We start from the raw sequence: 26311 nt of genomic DNA, 5'->3' as shown, positions 1-26311 counted from the left end.
CCCCTATCGAGGGATATGAAGAAGAGCCTCAGTTGCTTGCATTGAAAAATTCCTAGCGAGTGTGTGGGCTTCTCTTATCACTGCTGCTTATCAGCATGTCAAAAGTCGAATCTTCGGATGGCAAGTCTTGCCGGCCTTAGACATAATGGCCTTACTGCGTGTGGAGCTAACCCCAGGAAGATGAAGTGACAGTCTCTGGAGGATTAGGTGGTCTCCTCCAATGTGACTTGATGGGTTCCTGAACTCTTTCCTGTAACCATGCAGAGAGTCTACACTGCCAGTGATCATGTGCCTCAACTCTGTAGATGTAGAAACTCAAAATATTCAACATATTCTGAAACAGTTTCCATTGAAAGGAAAGAGAAAGACAGTTAGGTGCCACGCTCCGGTCAAGAGAACTAGTACATGGCTCACAAGAACACTCTGTTGCTACTGTCTGTGCTTCTGTCACAACAAATATCCTGATCCTTCAGTTTTAAGGGTGTAGGGCCATTTTCCTTCCTTTCTTACTGGTAGTTCTCAAGATAACTGTATGATATGCTGAGAAGACAATATCCTGATAATCAGGTGACATTGGTCAGAACAGCCCAGGCTCTGTTATAGTCCCTGCTCAAAACAGAATGGCCTTTAACACTTGTGTCCAGCAAACCACATCATTTGAGAAAACCCAAGGTGGGCTTCTTTCTGGGGTCCCTCAGTTGTGGTGCAAGTGAAGCATTTACAGTCAAAACTCCATCCATCTGCTCTGGGTAGCCTTCGTGATCTTGTGGTAGCAGTTCATATTGAATCCTAGACTTCTGTTGTCTTTTGTTTGCTATTTGTAAGTAATAAATTCACTTCATGGAATTTATGTATGAATGTGTTTGGTCTCATTGTACTCAGAAAAGTTGGTAGCCATTGCACAGTGAACCCGCTTCATAATTGGCGAAAACACCTATGCCCCCCTTGTGTCACAGTAGGGAGGTTAATTCAGCCAAACATAAACTTCATGTTTGTAAAACCCTGTAGCACAATTATTACCATGCGGGAGGCCTTTAACAATGGTGATGCTGATTTGAAGAACTCTGAAGGAAGAAATTTACACAAATAGGTTGGGTACACGGGAGTCCCTCCTAACTTAAAGAAAACCTTACTCCCCTCTGCCTAAAAGAGTGGAGAGGCGAGGCACCGTGGCTCAGACCTATAATCCGAGCACTCTAGGAGGCCGAGGTGGGCAGATAATAAGATATCAGGGGTTCAAGACCAGCCTGACCAACATGGGGAAGCCACATCTCTACTAAAAATACAAAAATTAGCCGGGCATGGTGGTGGGCACCCGTAATCCCAGCTACTTGGGAGGCTGAGGCAGGAGAATTGCTTGAACCTGGGAGGCGGAAGTTGAAGTGAGTCAAGACCATGTCACTGCACTCCAGCCTGGGTGACAGGGCAAGACTCCATCTCAGGGAAAAAAAAAAAAGTGGATAAGAACTGAAACAGGTTTAAAATTTCACCTAATTGGAAATGCAAACTTTACAAAAATAGTATTTCAAATAAAATGCTAAATGAGTGCTCATTGAATTTTATGCCTCCACAAAGTAGGTTGTGAATTAACTTCCACATCTGTTGCAAGCCACCAAGTTGGGCAGCCTCCGTGTCTGAAATTCACATGTGGCTCAAATAAGAATTATACCTGGGGATACCCCAAAATTTAAATATGGTATCCCCTGTGATATTATGAGGAATTACTGTACATAAAACAGGTTGTCTTCCTTTAAATCATATTATCTTGCTAAATTCTCCAAAACACATCGCTCTGCAGTATCCTATGGTGGACATAGGTTTCCTGACCAATGAGCAGTAAAAGTCAGTGTGTGCGACTCACCTATGTTCTTATCAAAATGGAAATCCCCGAATCCTACCAGTTAGAATAACATGTCAGAATGTCAGATTTTTGGAATATATAGGTTTTCTGTAAGGTTATTAGGTATTGATTCCATTTTTAAAATAGTTATCAATATATTTAGATGACCTATTTCTCCTATGTTTTAGTATTAATAGATTATGTCTTTTAATTCATCCAGTTGGTCTAAGTTACCAAGTTTGTGGGTTATGGAGATTGTAATATTCTTTATTATTTTATCATCCATGGGTTCTCTAATATAAAGGCCTCTTTTAATTCTTCTATTATTAGGTTGGTGCCAAAGTAATTGTGGTTTTGGACCGTGAATTTTAAATTTTTATAATTAGGCTGCAACACATCTTTATTAATCAAAATAGAACCCATTACAATGGACTGGACACAGTGGCTCACGCCTGTAATCCCAGCACTTTGGAAGGCTGAGGCGGGCGGATCACGAGGTCAGGAGTTTGAGACCAGCCTGACCAACGCGGTGAAATCCCGTCTCTACTAAAAACACAAAAAGTAGCCGGGTGTGGTGGCATGTGCCTGTAATCCCAGCTACTCAAGAGGCTAGGCAGGAGAATCTCTTGAACCCAGGAGGCAGAGGTTGCAGTGAGCCGAGATTGCACCTTTGCACTCTGGCCTGGGTGACAGAGTGAGACTCGGTCTTAAAAAAAGAAAAGAAACCATTACATTGAACACATTTTTGTCAATGAGAAATAAACTTGTTTATTCCGTGCTTTCAGGGTTCGATGAACTCTTGGAAAGCATTTTCTTCATCCTGCTGGTTGTGTAAGTGTTTTCCCTGCAAAAAGTTGTCAAGATGCTTAAAGAAGTGGTAGTTGGTTGGCGAGAGGTCAGATGAATATGGCAGATGAGACAAAACTTCATAGCCCAGTTTATTCAACTTTTGAAGCCCTGGTTGTATGACATGTGGTCATGGGTTGTGGAGAACTGGGCCCTTCATGTTGACCAGTGCCAGCTCCAGGTGCTGCAGTTTTCCATGCATCTCATCGATTAACTTGGCATACTTCTCAGATGTAATGATTTCACCAGGATTCAAAAACTGTAGTGGATTCAAAAACTGCCAGAAGGCTGGCAGCTGACCACCAAACAGTGACCATGACCTTTTTTTGGTACAAGTTTGACTTTGGGAAGTGGTTTGGAGCTTCTTCTTAGTCCAACCAGTGAGCTGGCAGTTGTATGAAATCCACTTTTCATGGCATGTCACAATCTGATCAAGAAATGTTTCATTGTTTCATAGAATAAGAAAAGATGACACTCCAAAGGATGATTTTTAAAATATTTGGTCAGCTCATGAGGCACCCACTTATCAAGATTTTTCAGCTTTCCAATTGGCTTCAAATGCTGGATGACCATAGAATGGTTGACATTCAGTTTTTCGCCAACTTCTCGTGTATCTGTAAGAGGATTGAATTCAGTGGTTGCTCTGAATTGGTCGTTATCAACTTCTGGCCCAGAGCCTGGGGCTGAGGCTGCCATGACCACCCTGTTCTCTTCCTTCTGGGGTCCCCAGGAAGCTCCCAGGACTGAATGATCCCCACAAAATACAGTGGCCAGGATGGGAGGGCTGGAGGTCAACTACTCCCCCGCCCCTGCCACCACAACCAAGAGGTCCCCATGGAGGTAGACCCCCAGATGTGAGTCCCTGTGGGATGCAGGCTCCCACGGATATTTCAGGGGATGAGCACTGGTCGTCCTGGCTGACAGGAGCCTGGTGGGCACTGGGTGTGTGGGGCCTGTATAGGTGGGTTGGACAGAACTGGGCCTAACCAGGGAGCCAGAGACTGGTGTGTCTTCCAGATTTCCTATGAGATCCCCTATCTGGTCATAGATGATGGTGATTTCTCTTCAAGTACTGAATCCCTGCAAGGTGTTAGGCACTCCGTTCTTACTAAGTTTATTTTGTTACCTGGTAGAACTTGGCTCATAAACAAGAAAATGGTGAAGAGGAGGACAGGAATCCTCATGGCTGAAGAAAGAAGAAAGTTTGGCTTCATTTCCAGGAGGCAGAGAAAACTTCCGTCTGTGGCTCTCCAGCAGCAGTGGAATGTCTCTGTTTGGATAATAAGAGTCTTTCTGTACCTCATTAGGGATATTCATAGATAGAGGTGTTCTATGCATGCAAAATTGCTTTTATGGGAGGACTGACGTGGGTGCACAGTTTTGGCCAGAAAACCTTGTTAAATGGGAATATAAGCTACAAACATTTTGGCAAAAGATGAAATTTTATGAACAAACAACCATTTATATTGTTACAATAAGTTAGACTGTGTTGAGAAACCAGTTGCTTTCGTTAATGATCAGACATTTTTTTAGCGAACACTTCCCAGACTTTACTAGCCCTGCTAAGAATTAATCACCCCACTTGCTCCTGGTCTGAAACCCCAAAGTGCTTTGTTGATGTTACGGTGCTTACTGCCTTGTATGTTAGATTAGTGAATGTATATTTGCCTCTTCCACTACTGTATGAGCTTCTTGCTTGCTAGGACAAGGCTATATTCCTCAGAGCAGAGGAGGGATTTGAATCATGAGGCCATTTATTCTCAAATCCTCTTCACCAAGTGGAACAAAACAGAACAGCGAAAGACCACTGCACATGGAAGCAGGAGGTCTGGATTTGGGTTCTAGATCTCCAGATCTATTACTAACTGGAGGTATGGATAGAGTCAGGAAAATTGTCTTCCTTAGGTGCTTCCTTGATAACACCTATAAAGGTTGAGATCTATTGGATCTAGATCAGGGGATTCTCAATCATTACTATGCATAAAACAACTGGGAGAGTTGCTTTGCAATATAGATGCGTAGTTCCATCTCATGATATTTTTACTGTTTTTTAAAATTGATCTAGTATTTTTCATTAAATGATGTAAACTTTCTTAGTCTACATCTAATAAAACTCCCACCGGGATACAAATACATTGAATGATATTAGCAGCAGAATCTTTAAATAAAGTATCTATATACAACTATTAACCCAAACCACTTTTTTTCATTCCTTATTATTTCATGCTGTTTGTCACCATTGTCATCATAATCAGGATCATCCTACATTGCTGAACACCCATTATGAACCATATGGCATAAACATTTTTCCTACTCGTAAGGAGCATATATTCTCTATATGCATATGAAATTAATGTCTGAACAAAGTGGCTTAAACGAGGCAGAAGTTTATTTCTTTCTCACTTAAATCTATAGTTACACCTATCATGGCTGGTACAGATGCTTGCCAAATTCATTAGGGACGCAGGCCCCTTCCAGCTGTCTGATCTGCTGTACTTTAGAAGAGGCTCCAGTTTGGCTGCTAAATACCCACCTATCATTTTTTAATTCCAGACAGCAGGAAAGAAAATAGCCAAGAGAGAAAAACAAGGGAACATCTACCCCTCCTTTTACATTTTTTAACCAACCCCCCCTTTTTTCTTAACTCAATTTGTTGAGCTATGATTACATTTAAAAAGCTGTGCATGTTTAAGGTATGCATCTCAGTGAGTCTGGGGATAAGTATACATTATGAACACCACTACCCTTAAGATTATAAACATATCCTTCACCTCCCAAAGTCCCCCCCATCATCATTATTATTATTATTACTGGTAAGAAATTTTGGTAAGAACACAAAATCCACCCTTTTAGCAAATTTTCAGTATGCAATACAGTATTCTTAGCTATAAGCACTGTGCTGTAAATGAGACCTCCAGAACTTACTTATATGGTATATGTGAAACTTTGTGCTCTAACCACATCTACCCATTTCCCCTGCACCACAGCCCCTGGCAACCACCATTCTACTCTCTGCTTTTGTGAGTTTGTCTATTTTAGATTTCAAATGCAAGTGAAATCATATAGTAATTGTCATTCTGTGGCTGGCCTATTTCATATAACGTAATGCCCTCGAAGTCTACCCATGTTGTCATAAATGACAGGGATTCATTATTATGTAACACTGAATAATATTCCAATGCATATATGTATTACCCATTTATCCTGATACTCTCCCTCCACCTGCCTCCCAACAGGCCCCAGTGTGTGTTGTTCCCCTCTCAGTATCCATGTGTTCTCATTGTTCTGCTTCCACTTGTAAGTGAGAACATGCAGTGTTTGATTTTCTGTTCCCAGGTAAGTTTGCTGAGGATAATGGCTTCCAGCTCCATCTATGTCCCTGCAAAGGACATGATCTCATTCCCTTTTATGGCTGCATAGTATTTCATGGTGTATATGTACCACATTTTCTTTATCCAGTCTATCATTAATGGACATTTGGGTTGATTCCATGTCTTTGCTGTTGTGACTAGTGCTGCAATGAACATGTGTGTGTGTGTATCTTTATAACAGAATGATTTATATTCCTTTGGGTATATACACAGTAATGAGATTGCTGGATCAAGTGATATTTCTGGTTCTAGGTCTTTGAGGAATCACCATACTGTCTTCCACAATGGTTGAACTAATTTACATTCCACCAACAGTGTAAAAGTGTTCCTATATCTCAACAGCCTCATCAGCAGGTAGTTTTATTTAAAAATTTTTTGAGAAACCTTCATACTATTATCCAAAATGGCCATAGTAGTTTGTATTTCCGCCACGAGTATACAAGGGTTATCTTTTATCCACATCCTCACTAATACTTGCTACTCATCTTTTCGATAACAGCTATTCTAAGAGGTGTCAGGTGACATTTCATGGTGGTTTTTATTTGCATCCCCCTGACAATTAGAGATGGTAAGAATTTTGTCATATATTTGTTGGCCATTTGTATCTCTTCTTCTGGGAAACGTTTTTTCAGATCTTCGCCTATTTAAAAATAATTTCAACTTTTATTTTAGATTCACTGAATGCATGTGCAGGGTTTTACATTGGCACATTGTGTGATGCTGAGGCTTGGAGTATGAATGATCTTGTAACCCAGGTAGAAAACATATTTCATGGTGTATATGTTTTTCAGGTCTTGGTCCCCACCTTCCCTTCCCCTTCTTGTAGTCCCCAGTATCCATGTTCCCATCTTTACATCCATGTGCAATCAGTGCTTTGTTGTTACTTATAACTAAGAACATATGGTATTTTGTTTTTTCTTCCTGCATTATTTTAGAATAATGGCCTCTAGCTGCATCCATGTTGGTGCAAAGGACATAATTTTTTAAATGGTTGCATAGTATTCCATGGTGTACGTATACTACATTTTCTCTATCCAATGATAGAGAAAATAATTATATTTTCTCTATCCAATGATAGAGGAAATATTCAAGTCTTTGCTATTGCAAATAATGCTATAATAAATATATGAGTGCACATGTCTTTATGGTAGAACAATTTATTTTCTTTTGGATACAAGGGTCAGTCCCCATGGCTGCTGTAAAGGGCTAGCGTTGAGTGCCTGCAGCTTTTCCAGGCTCAGGGTGCAAGCTGTCAGTGGATCTATCATTCTGGGGTCTGGAGGATGGTGGCCATCTTCTCAGAGCTCCACTAAGCAGTGCCCCAGTGGGGACTCTGTGGGGGCTCCTACCCCATATTCTCCCTCTGCACTGCTGTAGTAGACATTTGTCATGAGGTCTCCACCCCAGCAGGCTTCTACTGGACATACAGGCTTTTCCATACATCTTTTGAAATCCAGGTGAAGGCTTCTGATATGGTTTGGCTCTGTGTCCCCACCCAAATCTCACCTCAAATTGTACTCCCACAATTCCCACATGTTGTGGGGGGACCCACTGGGAAATAATCGAATCATGGGGGCAGTTTCTCCCATATCGTTCTCATCGTAGTGAATAAGTCTTATGAGTTCTGATGGTTTGATAAGGCAAAACCAGTTTTGCTTGGCTCTCATTCTCTCACTTGCCTGCTGTGATGTACGACATGCCTTTCGCCTTATGCCTCCTCCCAGCCATGTGGAACTGTAAGTCCAATTAAGCTTCTTTCTTTTGTAAATTGCCCAGTCTCGGGTATGTCTTTATCAGCAGTGCATTCCTGTACTTTGTGCAACTGCATTCCTGTACTTAATATCCCATGGAAATTGCCAAGGCTTATGGCTTGCACCCTCAAAGCAGTGATCCAAACTGTGTTTGGGGCCTTCTTAGCCATGGCTGGAGCTGGAGGGGTTGGGAGGTAGAATGCTGCGAGCACTGTCCTGCGTTTGCCTGGGGTGGTGCAGCCCTAGGCCCAGCCCACAAAATCAGTCTTCCCTTATAAGCCTCCAGACCTTTGAAGGGAGGGGCTGCCACCAGCCAAGGTCTCTGAAATGCCTTTCAGGCTCTTCGCTGTCTTCTATTAGTATCTGCTTTCCTTTTAGTTATGCAAATGTCTTCAGCCTGCTTGAATTTCAGAGGATACCAATGGCCTTAAAAGTACCATATGACCCCTAACACTTCCTGACTTCACTTCTGTAATATATTTTATTTTTTTACATCATCATGAATATTGAAACTTTTTATATCTATTCACTTTCCATTTGTTTTCAAGTCCAGTTTACTCCCAAATAATTTTAGAATATAGAGTCTCCATAAGACTCTAGTTTGTCTGGTTTCTTGCTGTACCCCATGACTGCGAATGCTTTCTAGTACATACAATATACTCAAAAGTACTTATGAGGCCAGATGCAGTGGCCCACGCCTGTAATCCCAGCACGTTGGGAGGCCGAGGCGGGCGGATCACGAGGTCAGGAGATGGAGATCACCCCGGCTAACACGGGTGAAACTCCGTCTCTATTAAAAAAAATACAAAAAAATAGCCGGACGTGGTATCAGGCGTCTGTAGTCCCAGCTACTTGGGAGGCTGAAGCAGGAGAATGGCGTGAACCCGGGAGGTGGAGCTTGCAGAGAGCCGAGATGGTACCACTGCGCTCTAGTCTGGGCAACAGAGCAAGACTCCATCTCAAAAAAAAAAAAAAAAAAAAGTACTTATGAATGAAAAAAGGAATGAATCTTCCTATTTTTCCTTCAAAATAGCCTTAACCCTTTGGTTTCCAAGTTTATGTGTGGTTTTTAGTAGTTGTCTCAAAAATCCAATCAAATTGACCCGGGTGTGTCTCCAGAATGAAGTTTTGATTAGGTTCAGTATCTGTGCAGTCAGGGCATGTCTCTTGGAATGTAGTGCTAATTAGGTTTATTAATTGTTTTTTCCTATATAAGGGGAAGCCAATCAGAGGATGCGTTTTCCCAGAGAAGGAGCATCAGAAGAGTTTAAGACCTTGGGGGAGGAGAGTCTTGCTGCTTGCTTGTGGGACTTGCCTTGGAAGGTAGATAAGTTCACAGCATCCTCCAACTTTTTATTTTTGGTGAGTTCTCCGAGCACTGAGAAGTGAACTGGCCTCATTCCCTTACAATGATACTGTTACCAGTAGAAGAGATTCGAGTTACTGGCAGCATATCTGCATGGGTCCATAAGCAACTTCAGTCCTTGCCTCCTCAGAAGAAAGAATTCGACTGAGGAGCATATAGCGGAAAAAGAGACTAAGTTTCAGAGCAGGAGTGGAGGTTTATTTAAAAAGCCTTTAGAACAGACAGGAAAGGAAAATTCTCTTGGAAGAGACCCAAGTGGATGCCTGAAGGTCCAAGAGAGAAAAGAGAAGGGCCTTTAACCTTGATCCTGGGATGGCCTTGCCTCTTTCCCATGATTCTTTCTTTAGGGAGAGTTTCCGGCATGCACAGTGCTTTCCTTACCCTTTGGAATTGAGCATGCACGGTGTGTTTAGGGAGTTATACGCATGTCCATCTGAGGCTTTCTTTCCTTTTCCAGTGGAGTGTGTCCCCGGAAGATTATACTTTGCCATTTTTGTCTCTTAACATGAATGCCCAAGAAGTTGCTTCTTCCTGGGGTCTGCATTTAATTAACGTTTTTGATGTTAACAGGTGTAGACCACCATGAAATGGCCTCTCTCTGGCGCTGCCTAATTATCGTTTTTAGAGAGGCAAAGTGATCATTAACAGGCCGTCACCTGACATTTCTAGTGGGTAGGGGAAGAGCCCTCTCCTGCCCTGCTCCTGCTCTTCTACCTGTAACAAGACAAGGCTTGAATATCATTAGACATGTGTCCCATCAAGGCAGCATCTCATTAGTAAATTTTACTGTGTGAATTGTTACTTCACATTCTCATATTCTGTGTTCACTATTTGTGTGCCTTTTCCATTTTTGTTTTGACCATATCTCATTATTTTAACTGCCTTCTCCAAGATTCTAGATCTGCATTGACCAATAGAGTAACTACTAGTCACATGTGGCTATAAACTGTAAATTAATTATAATTAAATAACTAAATGGCATGTCTTTAGTAGTAATAGCCAAATTGGTGGCCAAATTAGAAATTCTGTAACTACATATGTGTGGTAGTTACTGCATTGGATAATGTAGATGCAGAGAATTTCTTTCATCACAGAAAATCATGTTGGGCATGTTGGCTGCCACTTATTATTATTATTTTTATTTTTTATTTCTTTGAGACAGAGTTTTGCTCTTGTTGCCCAGGCTGGAGTGCAATGGCGTGATCTCAGCTCACTGCAACCTCCACCTCCCAGGTTCAAGCGATTGTCCTGCCTAAGCCTCCCTAGTAGCTGGGATTACAGGCATGTGCCACCACGCCCGCCTGGTTTTTTTTTTCTTTCTTTCTTTCTATTTTTAGTAGAGACGGGGTTTCTCCATGTTGGTCAGGCTGATCTCAAACTCCTGACCTCAGGTGATCCGCCTGCCTCCGCCTCCCAAAGTGCTGGAATTACAGGTATGAGCCACTGTGCCCGGCCTTATTTTTAAATTCTATTTGTGTGCTTTATAGTTAAATTATATTCTGCTTCTCTATATTCATTTCGTTTCACAGAATTTCTGAGGCAATTTTAAAATTTCATTCATCTACCTTCTTGGGGAAAGTACTTAGATCATTTTTTAAAAATAATATACAGCAAATAATTTTTCCACGGATATTGTTTTAGCTTTATTGTGTTGGTACTTTCACATACTATATTCAGATATTACTATTTTTCATAACTTACTTTAAAAATTGTGTCAAGTTTATTTAATAGAGATTTCTCCCTTGATTTTCAGAGATCAGATTGTGTCTTCCATTGCTGTTATTTTAGTTTAATTTTATTTTGTTATATGTGAATATGTTGCATATTCCTTTTTTTAAAATGTGAGATTTTTTCTCTCTCTTGTTATACAAACTTTGTATGCAGTGTTCATTATGCACTTTAAAAATAAATATTTTGTTTCAGGGCATGGTGCTTTCACACATGCAACCTTAGAATAATTTTAAATTCCATTCCACTTTCACCATTCCTGAACTGCTTGAATATATTGGATGTTGGAGGCCATGGGAGGTTTTGAATTGCAATCCATTCAAGATAATAGGATTTTCCATTTATAGTGTAATCTGATATATATTCGTTTTGGTTTCATACTTTTAAAAAATCTATTATCTTTTACTCTGTGGTGATCTTTTCTTTTCTATTTGTGCATTGATAAAATGTCAGCTGCTGTTTCCCTAGCACCTGAGATGTTACTCAACACTGTATAGTGCTGGTGTTGAGAATTGAGAGAATCTACTAAATGATAGCACTTTTCGAGACCACAATTCTGAATTAAAAGGAAGGGAAAAGACAGGCAAAAGAATATAGACATCAGCTATTTGTACTGAAGATCTGTTGGAGAACATGGTTTTGGTGTCCAGGAACCTGAGACCTAACACTGCATTCCTAATACTTCACTAAGGTGTGCCTAAATAGCCCTGAAAGGGCTAGGAAGTCACAAGTCAGCCTCTTAATTGTTATGGGTGTCCTTAAAATATTAAGGTAATATTGAGGATGCAGAATGGCTCCTTCCTCATGTCTTTTTAAGAGATCTGGGCCGGGCGCTGTGGCTCACGCCTGTAATCCCAGCACTTTGAGAGGCTGAGGTGGGTGGATCACCTGAGGTCAGGAGTTCCAGACCAGCCTGACCAAAATGGAGAAACCCCATCTCGACTGAAAATACAAAATTAGCCAAGCGTGGTGGCGCATGCCTGTCATCCTTGCTACTTGGAAGGCTGAGGCAGGAGAATAGCGTGAACCTGGGAGGTGGAGGTGGCAGTGAGCTGAGATTTCACCATTGCACTCCAGCCTGGGCAACAAAAGCGAAACTCTGTCAAAAAACAAAAAAGGAGAGAGAGAGAGAGAGATCTGGAGGGAGATACTAAGCTGTGCAGGCTCTCATCTTGCAGTCACCAAATACGTAAGTTGTTATTCCTGCTCTGGTGAGAAGTTTGTCAATACATTTTTTCCATGAATTAATGAAAATTTTAGACCCATAACATAAGTTTGAAAAAATTTATCCTAAAGATTGCTTGTGTATGTATGTGTTTTGAAATATATTTAATCTCTATATCTTGAAATAGTTTTTATAGATTCCACACAAGAGTCCTTTAGGAAATAAGTGCACTTTAATATTCTTATAATATTTGTCCTTTTTTGTCCCTGGGACAGTCTCTATATGACCATTTAAATTACTTTTAGTTCATGTTTGGATTATAATCACACACAAATATTCTCTAAAGTCCAAATCTTATTTTGATATTCAAGGAAGAGTTTACATGGTAATAATATTAAGGGTTACAGCTGGTTTCACTGAAGCTTTGTAGGCATTCTCTAAAACCTTATTTTTTTGAAGGAATATCTTTTCTGCTTGAATTATAGACAACATAATACATGTACTGTCAGGTACATTCATGGAAGGGACAGGCAGATGGAGTCGTATGTTACTGGAGTCTTGATGAACAGATGTAGGAAATAGTGCAAGGAATAAGAAAAAAGTTGATACTGGAAAGTGCTTGTTGAAGTCTGTAAATGTGTATTAAAATGTGGCAGTAAAAATAGACACAGTGAAGTTTGGGAACTGGGGTCTTAATCCTGGAGTCCCCAGAATCATAGAGAACCTTGGTTAGGGGAGTAATTTTGTAAAAAAGCAAGAAGAGGCAGTGACAAGGCAGAATATAATTAAAAGTATTGCTGTGTCATTTTCTAATTTTGTAATTTTGTCATATTTTTCAAACTTTGTTGATCATTTATTAAACTAGTAAATAGACTATAATCAGCAGGGTTATTATAAGGGTTAAATAAGTAAATTTATGTATATCTGTAAGCACAATGTCACAATTAATACAAAGTTACCCTTTTTATTTTTCCTTGACTTCATGTACAAATGGGTCAGTTAATTTTTTATGAGACATAATTATCAGTTGTACATAAAATATATTTAATTATTTTTATATTTTTAGCAGGGAAATAATACATGCATGTTTTCCGCCATCTCAAACACATGCGTTCATATAAACATACCCATCTATATACCTACATATCTATGTATGAAGATACACATGGACATCAGTATTTCTCAGCAAATATGTATCATGATAATCAGAGAAATTGCAACTAACGGAGACTAATATGAACCATGATTGCAGGAATTTTAGATACCACCTTAGTAAAATATCAGACTGAGCTGCTAAATTTCTCTCAGCCCGAAGTCATTTTGTATTTTCTGAGCATCGTAGAGGATTGTGACTGTATACACAGGACAGAAACACCATGACCCAGGGTACTGCTGTGAATTTCTGATGCAGGGGATTTTAAGGGCCACATCAGCAGGATGCGAGTGTTGACCCTCCAAGTGAAATAAATTCCTGAATGGATTATCCCCATTATAAAACACATTTTTTTTTTTTTTTTTTTTTTTTGTGATACAGAGTCTTGCTCTGTCGCCCTGGCTGGAGTGCAGGGTTAGGATCTCGGCTCACTGTAATTGTCTCCTGGGTTCAAGCAATTCTCCTGCTTCACACTCCTGAGTAGCTGGGATTACAGGCAAGCACCACCATGCCCAGCTAATTTGTGTATTTTTAGTAGAAATGGGGTTTCACCATTTTGGCCAGGCTGGTCTCAAACTCCTAACCTCAGCTGATCCACCTGCCTTGGACTCCCAAAGTGCTGGAATTACAGGTGAGAGCAACCGCACTTGACCCTAAAACAGATTCTTACTTGATTGATTTCCGAGTTCCAAGGGGAAATACAAAAGTAGAAATTGAGAGAAAGTAAAAGTGGAGTAAGGCTTCAGAAGGCTGTGATTGGTGTTGGAGAAACATTGCTAGGGCATAAAGCTGAGATAATACATTCTGAGAAATCCCACAGTGTTTATCTACAGGTAGAATTCATATTCCACATGTGGGCAGAGTCAGGGATCCCTGTGTTTTAAAATCAGTGAGGGAATTGAATATCTGGACTTGTGTCAATTAACATACAAAACTCAGTGCTTTTGATGTTCTCATTCACAAGATATCTGTGATCCTTCTTTGTCAGAAACCATCGTCATAGGCTTCCTAATTTTGACCATGGGAAAAGAGGAGAGGCCTGTGTGTGTTTGTGTCTGTTGGTCAGGCTGTGGTGCAGGTGTAACCAAGGCTTAGGAGAGTGGCCACACATTTGCCTTAGTTTAGGTAAAACAATGCCAGGGAAGAATTGTGTACGTATGAAACAGTGTGTCTATGCTTGCATGTGTGTGTGTGTGTGCGTGCGTGCGCGTAGGCGAGAGCACACGAGCAGTAGCAAGCACGCCCGCGTGAGTGTGTCTCTGTGTGTGTTTATGTCTGTGTGTGTGTGTGTTTGTGCTGGGATGTACTTCCACGTATGTGCGTTTGGCAGATACCATCATCCTTTCCGCGACTGAAGGACAGGAAGTCGGAAGTGCGCTTTCTGACTTGAGTACAGTCAAGGAAGTACAGTAATTAACACAGCGTATTTGCTTCCTGAATAACAATGGAGGGATCCGAGGAATCCAATAGACATTGCAGCCTCTTGATTTTTTCCATGTTCAGCCTCTTGATTCTATATCCGAGTGAAATGACTTGCCAGTGCGGAACAAGATAAGTCTTTGCAGGAAGTGCTCTGGTGGGAGCTAGATACCCAAATCATAAAGCATCGAGTGTTGGAAACATGTACTGAAGTTAGACGAAATACTCAGTGCACAATTTAGACGGTGAAAGTCTTTCGGGTAATCATGTGATCATCGAGAGGCTGATTGATGACATTCCCCGAATTTATGATTGCAAGAAGAGAGAAATACTCATGACATTCTATTTCCGGTGGTTGGGGACGTACGAAGGCAATTGAAGAAATCATGAAATCAAGAAACTTGAGTAATCGGAAGCTATGCCAACTAAAACCTTCGGTTCCTTTAACAAAGGATGAAAATAAAAACCACATATCACACAGCATGGGAGATGACGTTTTCATATGTATGTGATAATGGATCAACATTTGAGAGAGATGCAATAAAAAGTTGTAAATTTGACAAAAGCAAACAACCAGAATTAAACACTGGAAAAGCCTGGGTGATGGGAGTGGGGCGACCTGTCTCAAGAAGAAACAGAGAGATTTAAAAGCAGGGAGTGGAACAGAGGTTTGTACACCATTGTTACTACTGGCCCTTGTTTCAGGAGGAAAAGGCGAAAAGAAGGCTTTTATCTCATGGATTCTTGAATGGATTGTTCAGGATCTGCGATGTTGCCTCCGTTTCCAGTTAGGCATTGTGTGGTGGACTGGCAGTTCCCACATTTGGTGGAAAATGTCATGCTGATGAACATAGACATGATCCCCCAACTAGGAGGGGCAAAATTTGGGTGTGTCCTCAGGTCCTTTGGCTTACCAGGAATGAATATCCTGGCTCCAGGGATTTTGTCCAAATGTCTTAGAGAGTGAGAAACGGGGCAGATTTTAGGCCCGGCGCCAAGGCCTCGGCGAGGTGTAAAGAAACAAGCTGGCCTCAGGGTCCATGAAATCAGGATGATTTTAGGGAGGATGGTGGAATGAGAGGACTGTGACCTTTAGCCCCGTTTCTTTCCATTGTCTTTTCATGGGTCAGGTGTGTTGAATCAGAAGGCTTCCCGGGCCCGATGAAATGAGTCCTGGGGGAGGAAAGAAGCGCTGCGTAGAGAGTTGCTCCACAGGGAGAAAGGAGCCACCATTTTCATGAGAATGATCCCCAGAAGCATGAGCAGTCCAGATGCCGTGGCTTCACACAAGACGCTGGTGGGTGTTATGTCTGAAGCGGGGACCTGGGCGTCGGTGTTCTTTCATGCTCATAACTGATTTTCAGGTGAGCCCAATGGATCACCTGTCTGCCAGTCATGCTCATCACACTGTACTTTGCACACACGTCACACAGAGACACTGTTAATACGCGCATTTGTGTGCTTGAGCAGGGTTGCACCCAAGATTCTGTGGTTGTATGGAGCCCTGAGTTATGCCCTGGACATCTTTCCCCTCGGGTTGGTCAACTTGGATCGCTGTACCGAACGAGAAACGGAGCCTGAAATCCAATCAGCGAATACACAAAAGGAAGGGGCCATTTCCCACAATCATTTCCACTGCAACACCACCTCGGATGAACAAGTCTCACTGCAGGTCAGGGACTGTGCTTCAGAGATGCACCTTTCGCAGCTGGACGATTGACCCGGAATCTCCCAGACGCCATTTTGATGCACACCAAATGCGATTTATTTCAGTGCTTGCTGATTTTATTTTAGTTGAATACACACACGCTCCTGTGTCTGATTTCCTTTATTATCAATACGACTTACTTCCAAATGACTCACATACCAGTGGGATGATTTTCTGCTTCAATTCATTGGAAATGGACACCATTCAATAGGCAAGTGTGTCTGTCTGTCTGTCTCCAGCATTCTGTGGGTTCCACCAAGGGCACAAGTCCTAGGGCGCCTGACGTCCATTCAACAAGTAATGTAAAAACGGCGAGGCACGTTCAAAAGAAGAACACCCTTCCTCTCTTCAAATGCGTTCCAGTTTCCACTACTCAAGGTAGCGAGAAGGGTCCACAGAAGTCTCACGTTCGCAAAATTTCAAGTTCTGGGGCTCACCAACAACTGACGAATGAAACACACCCCAAGAGAAAATAGTCAACCCCGTCCCCTGCAATAACCTCACGCGCAACCCTACACCGCAATATGTCATATTCAGAAATTCACACTGAATGACATCTACCGTGAACACAAACACACAGACAATCCCTCCACAGGTTCAGAAGACTCACGACTGCAAAACTCGATGTTTCCCATGTCTGGGCTCATCCTGAAACGCAGCCATCACTATCCAGTTTTCCCTCTTGTGTAGACAGACACCTGGGCTCCTCATTACTTTATGTCGGATTGACTGCGTATGTGATGGTGTGTGTGTGCGCGCGCGCGAACCCCCTCGTGGGTGTGTGTGTGTGTGTGTGTACGTGTATGTGTGTGTGTGTCAGTGTGTGTGCGCATGCACTCCTGCGTTTGCACGGAGACTTTTCCTGAGATCACTGGCACACAAACAGAGCCCTCTTGCTGTGTTTGTTCCTCCCTTTGTATCTCCTGGTCCTCCCTTGCAGAGAAGTGAGTGTGCCAGTGTTCATGGACTCCTGAGGTGCCAGGTTCCTTGAAGAGAGGTTCAGCAGGGAGCTTTGCTGTTCAGGATGACGGTTGTTCATCCCACTCTTGTATTTTGATGGATGAATCACAAGCACGTTGGGAGGCAGGGTACATTCGACTTTTCTGACGTTGAAGTCAGGCTTGGTTTTGTTTTGCTCTTGGAGGAACTTCCAGTGGTCTAAGGTGCTTTCCTGAGTGGCTCTTTCCACCAAGTGCTCCTCCAAGTCGGGTACCTGGAGGCAGGGTTCTCTCTGGAGCTCTCCTTGCGTTGCTCGCCTGTCTTCGTGTTCAGCACCAAGGGCTCCTGGTTCCCTGCCTATTGACACACTCTCACTGCATCTTTCCAGTTGACTCTTCTGGATGTAAAAGAGGACATAGGCCTGTTGACTCAGGACAGAAGCGATGCTACAGGCAGTGACCTCGGCGTCATCCATTTTATACCACTGGCCTCCTGGAGCTTTGACATAAGAGAGGTAATGTCCGTTGTGACAACTCCACCCAGCATGGACCAGCACAGCATAGAGGACATAGACAAGAGGCCCTGTGCTCTGCTGAGACATGTATGGCTGCATGTCAAGGCACTCAGGGTATTGCACATTCTTGGCAAGTTTGTTGCCTGTGACATCGGAGAATCTCTTCAATACAAGGATGAGGACCTTGGCAGAAGTGTGTAGAGTGAACGTCTTGGAGGCAGGCGCCTTCTGGAGACAAAGACCACAATGATAGGCATTCTCTCCATTGAGTTCTTCGGGCTTCACCACCTGTTCCAAAGCTTGCTTCACACTCTGAGCTGCCTGGATATCCAGGGCAATGTCCAGGTAAGGGTCAAAGGTGTCCGAAACGCCCTGGCAGTGGAGACACTTGATTTGAGATCTCCAGCAGCCTCCAAATATCTGGTGGATGAGGGTGGTGTCCTCAGAGTCATGATCTACCTGCTTGTGCCCGGGAAGGCATGCCTTTTTCATGGCATCCACAATGAACATCAGAAATTCATGGGCATCTTCCTGCTTGCCTCGATGGAAGCCAGCAACCAATGCCTGTGAGGGCTGGATGACGTGGCCAGGACGGTGGAGGGCCCGTGTGATGTGAGCTTCCATCGTACACAGCATGCAGCACTTGTGATGATGACAAAGTTGAGAGTGCTCCCGGGACAGCATGTAGTTGGCAAGGGGTGGTGTGTATGTCAGGCACTGCAGGGAAGCATTCACATAGCAAGTATTTCCCATATTCTGGAGCCCAGCCCCCACCGCAGCAGGTCTCCTGCTACTGAGAGGAAGCTTCTCCCCAGGGGCAGGCTGTCTTGCCACAGGAGCCAAACCATCACAGAGGTCGACATGGGTCTCAGATGACAGTGGTGACTTCTCAAGTAGAGAAGTCCGCTGGATTTCAGCAAAAGCTGCATCTGGCCGAGAAGATGTGAGTTTTGAAAAGTGGTTGAACTGCCACTCACCTCCCAAGTGGAGTGAATCGGCCTCCATGTCGCCAGGAGCAAGGATCACAAGCTTTCTCTGCTGGGACCGCACGTTGCAGAAAGATGCTATCTCTTCCGAGAGAGTCTTCAAATGACACGCCATCTGGCCGCATCAGCCCTTATATAACTCAACCCCGCCTACCTCGAACACCCCACCCACCCATCAGGTACGCGGTCCACCAATCCAATATCAGCACTCAGTTAAAGAATGAATCATAGGGTGTGTCCCCTTGTATTCCCCAGGGAGTTCACTTGAAACTCCTGGGGAATGCGTTAGTTTACTTAAAACAGTGGTGTTTACTTAAAACAGTAAACTTAAGTGGTAGTTTACTTAAAATGCGTTAGTTTACTTAAAACATGCAGAATCATGCCCATGTGAGTGTTTCTTTGTGTTTGTTTATATTTCTGGGTGTGTGTGTGTTTGAGCTGCGATGTGCTTCTAACTATGTGCTTTTGGCAGATAGGATCATCCTTTCAGGCATTGAAGGACAGGAAGTCACACCTGTACTTTCTGACTTGAGAATCATCAATGAAGTACAGTTAATAACACGGTGTATTTGTTTCCTTAATATCAAAGAATAGATCCATGCAGTCTAATAAGTATTCTAGCAGTAACCTTTCCATGTTCAGCCTATTGATTCCGTGTTCGAGTGAAATGACTTACCAGTGGGGACCAAGACATGTCTTTGCAGGAAATGCTCTTGTGGAAGCTATATACCCAAATCATAAAGCATCAAGTGTTGGAAACATGCACTGAACCTAGACGAAATACTTAGTGCCCAAATTAGACTGTGAAAGACTTTCAGGAAATCATGCAATCACCGACATACCAATTGATGACATTCCCCGAATTTGTGATTGCAAGTAAAGAGAAATACTCATGACATTCTCTTTCCGGTGATTGAGGTCGTATGACCGCAATTTAAGAAATCATGAAATCAGAAGACTTGACTAATCACAATCTAATCCAACTAAAACCTTTGGTTCGTTTAAGAAAGGATGAATATAAAAACAACATATCACGCGGCATGGGAGATAATATTTTAATACGTATGTGATAATAGATCAACATTTGAGAGAGATGAAATAAATAGTTGTAAATCTGAGAATAGCATATAACCAGAATTAAACACTGTAAATGCCTGGGTGATGGGAATGAGTCCCTGTCTCAGGAAGAAACATAGAGATTTAAAAGCAGGGCGTCTAAAAGAGATTTGCATACCATTGTTAATACTGGCAGTTGTTTTAGTAAGAAAGGGAAAAATAAACCATTTGTCTTGGGGATTCTTGCATGTATTTTTCATCGTCTGAGATGTTGCTTCCAATTCCAGTGAAGCATTGTGTGGTGGACTTGCAGTTACCACATTTGGTGGAAAATGTCATGCTGATGAAGGTAGACTTGTTTCCCAAACTAAGAGGGACAGAATTTGGGTGTTTCTTTGGGACTTTGGGCTTTCTAGGAATAAAGATCCTGGCTCTAGGGATTTTCTTAAAATTTTTCAGATAATGAGAAAGAGAATAGAATTTGGGCCAGGCGCCAAGGCCTCGAGGTGTACAGAAGCATCCCCGGTCTCAGGGCCCATGAAATCAGGATGATTTTAGGGAGGATGGTGGAATGAGGAGAGTGTGACCTTTGGCCTCCTTTCTTTCCCTTTTCTTTTCATGGGTCAGGTGTGTTGAATCAGAAGGCTTCCCGGGCCCGATGAAATGAGTCCTGGGGGAGGAAAGAAGCGCTGCGTAGAGAGTTGCTCCACAGGGAGAAAGGAGCCACCATTTTCAGGAGAATGATCCCCAGAAGCATGAGCAGTCCAGATGCCGTGGCTTCACACAAGACGCTGGTGGGTGTTATGTCTGAAGCGGGGACCTGGGCGTCGGTGTTCTTTCATGCTCATAACTGATTTTCAGGTGAGCCCAATGGATCACCTGTCTGCCAGTCATGCTCATCACACTGTACTTTGCACACACGTCACACAGAGACACTGTTAATACGCGCATTTGTGTGCTTGAGCAGGGTTGCACCCAAGATTCTGTGGTTGTATGGAGCCCTGAGTTATGCCCTGGACATCTTTCCCCTCGGGTTGGTCAACTTGGATCGCTGTACCGAACGAGAAACGGAGCCTGAAATCCAATCAGCGAATACACAAAAGGAAGGGGCCATTTCCCACAATCATTTCCACTGCAACACCACCTCGGATGAACAAGTCTCACTGCAGGTCAGGGACTGTGCTTCAGAGATGCACCTTTCGCAGCTGGACGATTGACCCGGAATCTCCCAGACGCCATTTTGATGCACACCAAATGCGATTTATTTCAGTGCTTGCGGATTTTATTTTAGTTGAATACACACATGCTCCTGTGTCTGATTTCCTTTATTATCAATACGACTTACTTCCAAATGACTCACATACCAGTGGGATGATTTTCTGCTTCAATTCATTGGAAATGGACACCATTCAATAGGCAAGTGTGTCTGTCTGTCTGTCTCCAGCATTCTGTGGGTTCCACCAAGGGCACAAGTCCTAGGGCGCCTGACGTCCATTCAACAAGTAATGTAAAAGAGGCGAGGCAGGTTCAAAAGAAGAACACCCTTCCTCTCTTCAAATGCGTTCCAGTTTCCACTACTCAAGGTAGCGAGAAGGGTCCACAGAAGTCCCACGTTCGCAAAATTTCAACTTCTGGTGCTCACCAACAACTGACGAATGAAACACACCCCAAGAGAAAATAGTCAACCCCGTCCCCTGCAATAACCTCACGCGCAACCCTACACCGCAATATGTCATATTCAGAAATTCACACTGAATGACATCTACCGTGAACACAAACACACAGACAATCCCTCCACAGGTTCAGAAGACTCACGACTGCAAAACTCGATGTTTCCCATGTCTGGGCTCATCCTGAAACGCAGCCATCACTATCCAGTTTTCCCTCTTGTGTAGACAGACACCTGGGCTCCTCATTACTTTATGTCGGATTGACTGCGTATGTGATGGTGTGTGTGTGCGCGCGCGCGAACCCCCTCGTGGGTGTGTGTGTGTGTGTGTGTACGTGTATGTGTGTGTGTGTCAGTGTGTGTGCGCATGCACTCCTGCGTTTGCACGGAGACTTTTCCTGAGATCACTGGCACACAAACAGAGCCCTCTTGCTGTGTTTGTTCCTCCCTTTGGATCTCCTGGTCCTCCCTTGCAGAGAAGTGAGTGTGCCAGTGTTCATGGACTCCTGAGGTGCCAGGTTCCTTGAAGAGAGGTTCAGCAGGGAGCTTTGCTGTTCAGGATGACGGTTGTTCATCCCACTCTTGTATTTTGATGGATGAATCACAAGCACGTTGGGAGGCAGGGTACATTCGACTTTTCTGACGTTGAAGTCAGGCTTGGTTTTGTTTTGCTCTTGGAGGAACTTCCAGTGGTCTAAGGTGCTTTCCTGAGTGGCTCTTTCCACCAAGTGCTCCTCCAAGTCGGGTACCTGGAGGCAGGGTTCTCTCTGGAGCTCTCCTTGCGTTGCTCGCCTGTCTTCGTGTTCAGCACCAAGGGCTCCTGGTTCCCTGCCTATTGACACACTCTCACTGCATCTTTCCAGTTGACTCTTCTGGATGTAAAAGAGGACATAGGCCTGTTGACTCAGGACAGAAGCGATGCTACAGGCAGTGACCTCGGCGTCATCCATTTTATACCACTGGCCTCCTGGAGCTTTGACATAAGAGAGGTAATGTCCGTTGTGACAACTCCACCCAGCATGGACCAGCACAGCATAGAGGACATAGACAAGAGGCCCTGTGCTCTGCTGAGACATGTATGGCTGCATGTCAAGGCACTCAGGGTATTGCACATTCTTGGCAAGTTTGTTGCCTGTGACATCGGAGAATCTCTTCAATACAAGGATGAGGACCTTGGCAGAAGTGTGTAGAGTGAACGTCTTGGAGGCAGGCGCCTTCTGGAGACAAAGACCACAATGATAGGCATTCTCTCCATTGAGTTCTTCGGGCTTCACCACCTGTTCCAAAGCTTGCTTCACACTCTGAGCTGCCTGGATATCCAGGGCAATGTCCAGGTAAGGGTCAAAGGTGTCCGAAACGCCCTGGCAGTGGAGACACTTGATTTGAGATCTCCAGCAGCCTCCAAATATCTGGTGGATGAGGGTGGTGTCCTCAGAGTCATGATCTACCTGCTTGTGCCCGGGAAGGCATGCCTTTTTCATGGCATCCACAATGAACATCAGAAATTCATGGGCATCTTCCTGCTTGCCTCGATGGAAGCCAGCAACCAATGCCTGTGAGGGCTGGATGACGTGGCCAGGACGGTGGAGGGCCCGTGTGATGTGAGCTTCCATCGTACACAGCATGCAGCACTTGTGATGATGACAAAGTTGAGAGTGCTCCCGGGACAGCATGTAGTTGGCAAGGGGTGGTGTGTATGTCAGGCACTGCAGGGAAGCATTCACATAGCAAGTATTTCCCATATTCTGGAGCCCAGCCCCCACCGCAGCAGGTCTCCTGCTACTGAGAGGAAGCTTCTCCCCAGGGGCAGGCTGTCTTGCCACAGGAGCCAAACCATCACAGAGGTCGACATGGGTCTCAGATGACAGTGGTGACTTCTCAGGTAGAGAAGTCCGCTGGATTTCAGCAAAAGCTGCATCTGGCCGAGAAGATGTGAGTTTTGAAAAGTGGTTGAACTGCCACTCACCTCCCAAGTGGAGTGAATCGGCCTCCATGTCGCCAGGAGCAAGGATCACAAGCTTTCTCTGCTGGGACCGCACGTTGCAGAAAGATGCTATCTCTTCCGAGAGAGTCTTCAAATGACACGCCATCTGGCCGCATCAGCCCTTATATAACTCAACCCCGCCTACCTCGAACACCCCACCCACCCATCAGGTACGCGGTCCACCAATCCAATATCAGCACTCAGTTAAAGAATGAATCATAGGGTGTGTCCCCTTGTATTCCCCAGGGAGTTCACTTGAAACTCCTGGGGAATGCGTTAGTTTACTTAAAACAGTGGTGTTTACTTAAAACAGTAAACTTAAGTGGTAGTTTACTTAAAATGCGTTAGTTTACTTAAAACATGCAGAATCATGCCCATGTGAGTGTTTCTTTGTGTTTGTTTATATTTCTGGGTGTGTGTGTGTTTGAGCTGCGATGTGCTTCTAACTATGTGCTTTTGGCAGATACGATCATCCTTTCAGGCATTGAAGGACAGGAAGTCACACCTGTACTTTCTGACTTGAGAATCATCAATGAAGTACAGTTAATAACACGGTGTATTTGTTTCCTTAATATCAAAGAATAGATCCATGCAGTCTAATAAGTATTCTAGCAGTAACCTTTCCATGTTCAGCCTATTGATTCCGTGTTCGAGTGAAATGACTTACCAGTGGGGACCAAGACATGTCTTTGCAGGAAATGCTCTTGTGGAAGCTATATACCCAAATCATAAAGCATCAAGTGTTGGAAACATGCACTGAACCTAGACGAAATACTTAGTGCCCAAATTAGACTGTGAAAGACTTTCAGGAAATCATGCAATCACCGACATACCAATTGATGACATTCCCCGAATTTGTGATTGCAAGTAAAGAGAAATACTCATGACATTCTCTTTCCGGTGATTGAGGTCGTATGACCGCAATTTAAGAAATCATGAAATCAGAAGACTTGACTAATCACAATCTAATCCAACTAAAACCTTTGGTTCGTTTAAGAAAGGATGAATATAAAAACAACATATCACGCGGCATGGGAGATAATATTTTAATACGTATGTGATAATAGATCAACATTTGAGAGAGATGAAATAAATAGTTGTAAATCTGAGAATAGCATATAACCAGAATTAAACACTGTAAATGCCTGGGTGATGGGAATGAGTCCCTGTCTCAGGAAGAAACATAGAGATTTAAAAGCAGGGCGTCTAAAAGAGATTTGCATACCATTGTTAATACTGGCAGTTGTTTTAGTAAGAAAGGGAAAAATAAACCATTTGTCTTGGGGATTCTTGCATGTATTTTTCATCGTCTGAGATGTTGCTTCCAATTCCAGTGAAGCATTGTGTGGTGGACTTGCAGTTACCACATTTGGTGGAAAATGTCATGCTGATGAAGGTAGACTTGTTTCCCAAACTAAGAGGGACAGAATTTGGGTGTTTCTTTGGGACTTTGGGCTTTCTAGGAATAAAGATCCTGGCTCTAGGGATTTTCTTAAAATTTTTCAGATAATGAGAAAGAGAATAGAATTTGGGCCAGGCGCCAAGGCCTCGAGGTGTACAGAAGCATCCCCGGTCTCAGGGCCCATGAAATCAGGATGATTTTAGGGAGGATGGTGGAATGAGGAGAGTGTGACCTTTGGCCTCCTTTCTTTCCCTTTTCTTTTCATGGGTCAGGTGTGTTGAATCAGAAGGCTTCCCGGGCCCGATGAAATGAGTCCTGGGGGAGGAAAGAAGCGCTGCGTAGAGAGTTGCTCCACAGGGAGAAAGGAGCCACCATTTTCAGGAGAATGATCCCCAGAAGCATGAGCAGTCCAGATGCCGTGGCTTCACACAAGACGCTGGTGGGTGTTATGTCTGAAGCGGGGACCTGGGCGTCGGTGTTCTTTCATGCTCATAACTGATTTTCAGGTGAGCCCAATGGATCACCTGTCTGCCAGTCATGCTCATCACACTGTACTTTGCACACACGTCACACAGAGACACTGTTAATACGCGCATTTGTGTGCTTGAGCAGGGTTGCACCCAAGATTCTGTGGTTGTATGGAGCCCTGAGTTATGCCCTGGACATCTTTCCCCTCGGGTTGGTCAACTTGGATCGCTGTACCGAACGAGAAACGGAGCCTGAAATCCAATCAGCGAATACACAAAAGGAAGGGGCCATTTCCCACAATCATTTCCACTGCAACACCATCTCGGATGAACAAGTCTCACTGCAGGTCAGGGACTGTGCTTCAGAGATGCACCTTTCGCAGCTGGACGATTGACCCGGAATCTCCCAGACGCCATTTTGATGCACACCAAATGCGATTTATTTCAGTGCTTGCTGATTTTATTTTAGTTGAATACACACACGCTCCTGTGTCTGATTTCCTTTATTATCAATACGACTTACTTCCAAATGACTCACAAACCAGTGGGATGATTTTCTGCTTCAATTCATTGGAAATGGACACCATTCAATAGGCAAGTGTGTCTGTCTGTCTGTCTCCAGCATTCTGTGGGTTCCACCAAGGGCACAAGTCCTAGGGCGCCTGACGTCCATTCAACAAGTAATGTAAAAGAGGCGAGGCAGGTTCAAAAGAAGAACACCCTTCCTCTCTTCAAATGCGTTCCAGTTTCCACTACTCAAGGTAGCGAGAAGGGTCCACAGAAGTCCCACGTTCGCAAAATTTCAACTTCTGGTGCTCACCAACAACTGACGAATGAAACACACCCCAAGAGAAAATAGTCAACCCCGTCCCCTGCAATAACCTCACGCGCAACCCAACACCGCAATATGTCATATTCAGAAATTCACACTGAATGACATCTACCGT

Source organism: Macaca fascicularis, chromosome 3, assembly GCF_037993035.2.
Source record: "Macaca fascicularis isolate 582-1 chromosome 3, T2T-MFA8v1.1".
Classification (NCBI taxonomy): domain Eukaryota; kingdom Metazoa; phylum Chordata; class Mammalia; order Primates; family Cercopithecidae; genus Macaca; species Macaca fascicularis.
The sequence above is the reverse complement of the archived record's forward strand: the minus strand, read 5'-3'. Positions refer to the sequence as shown.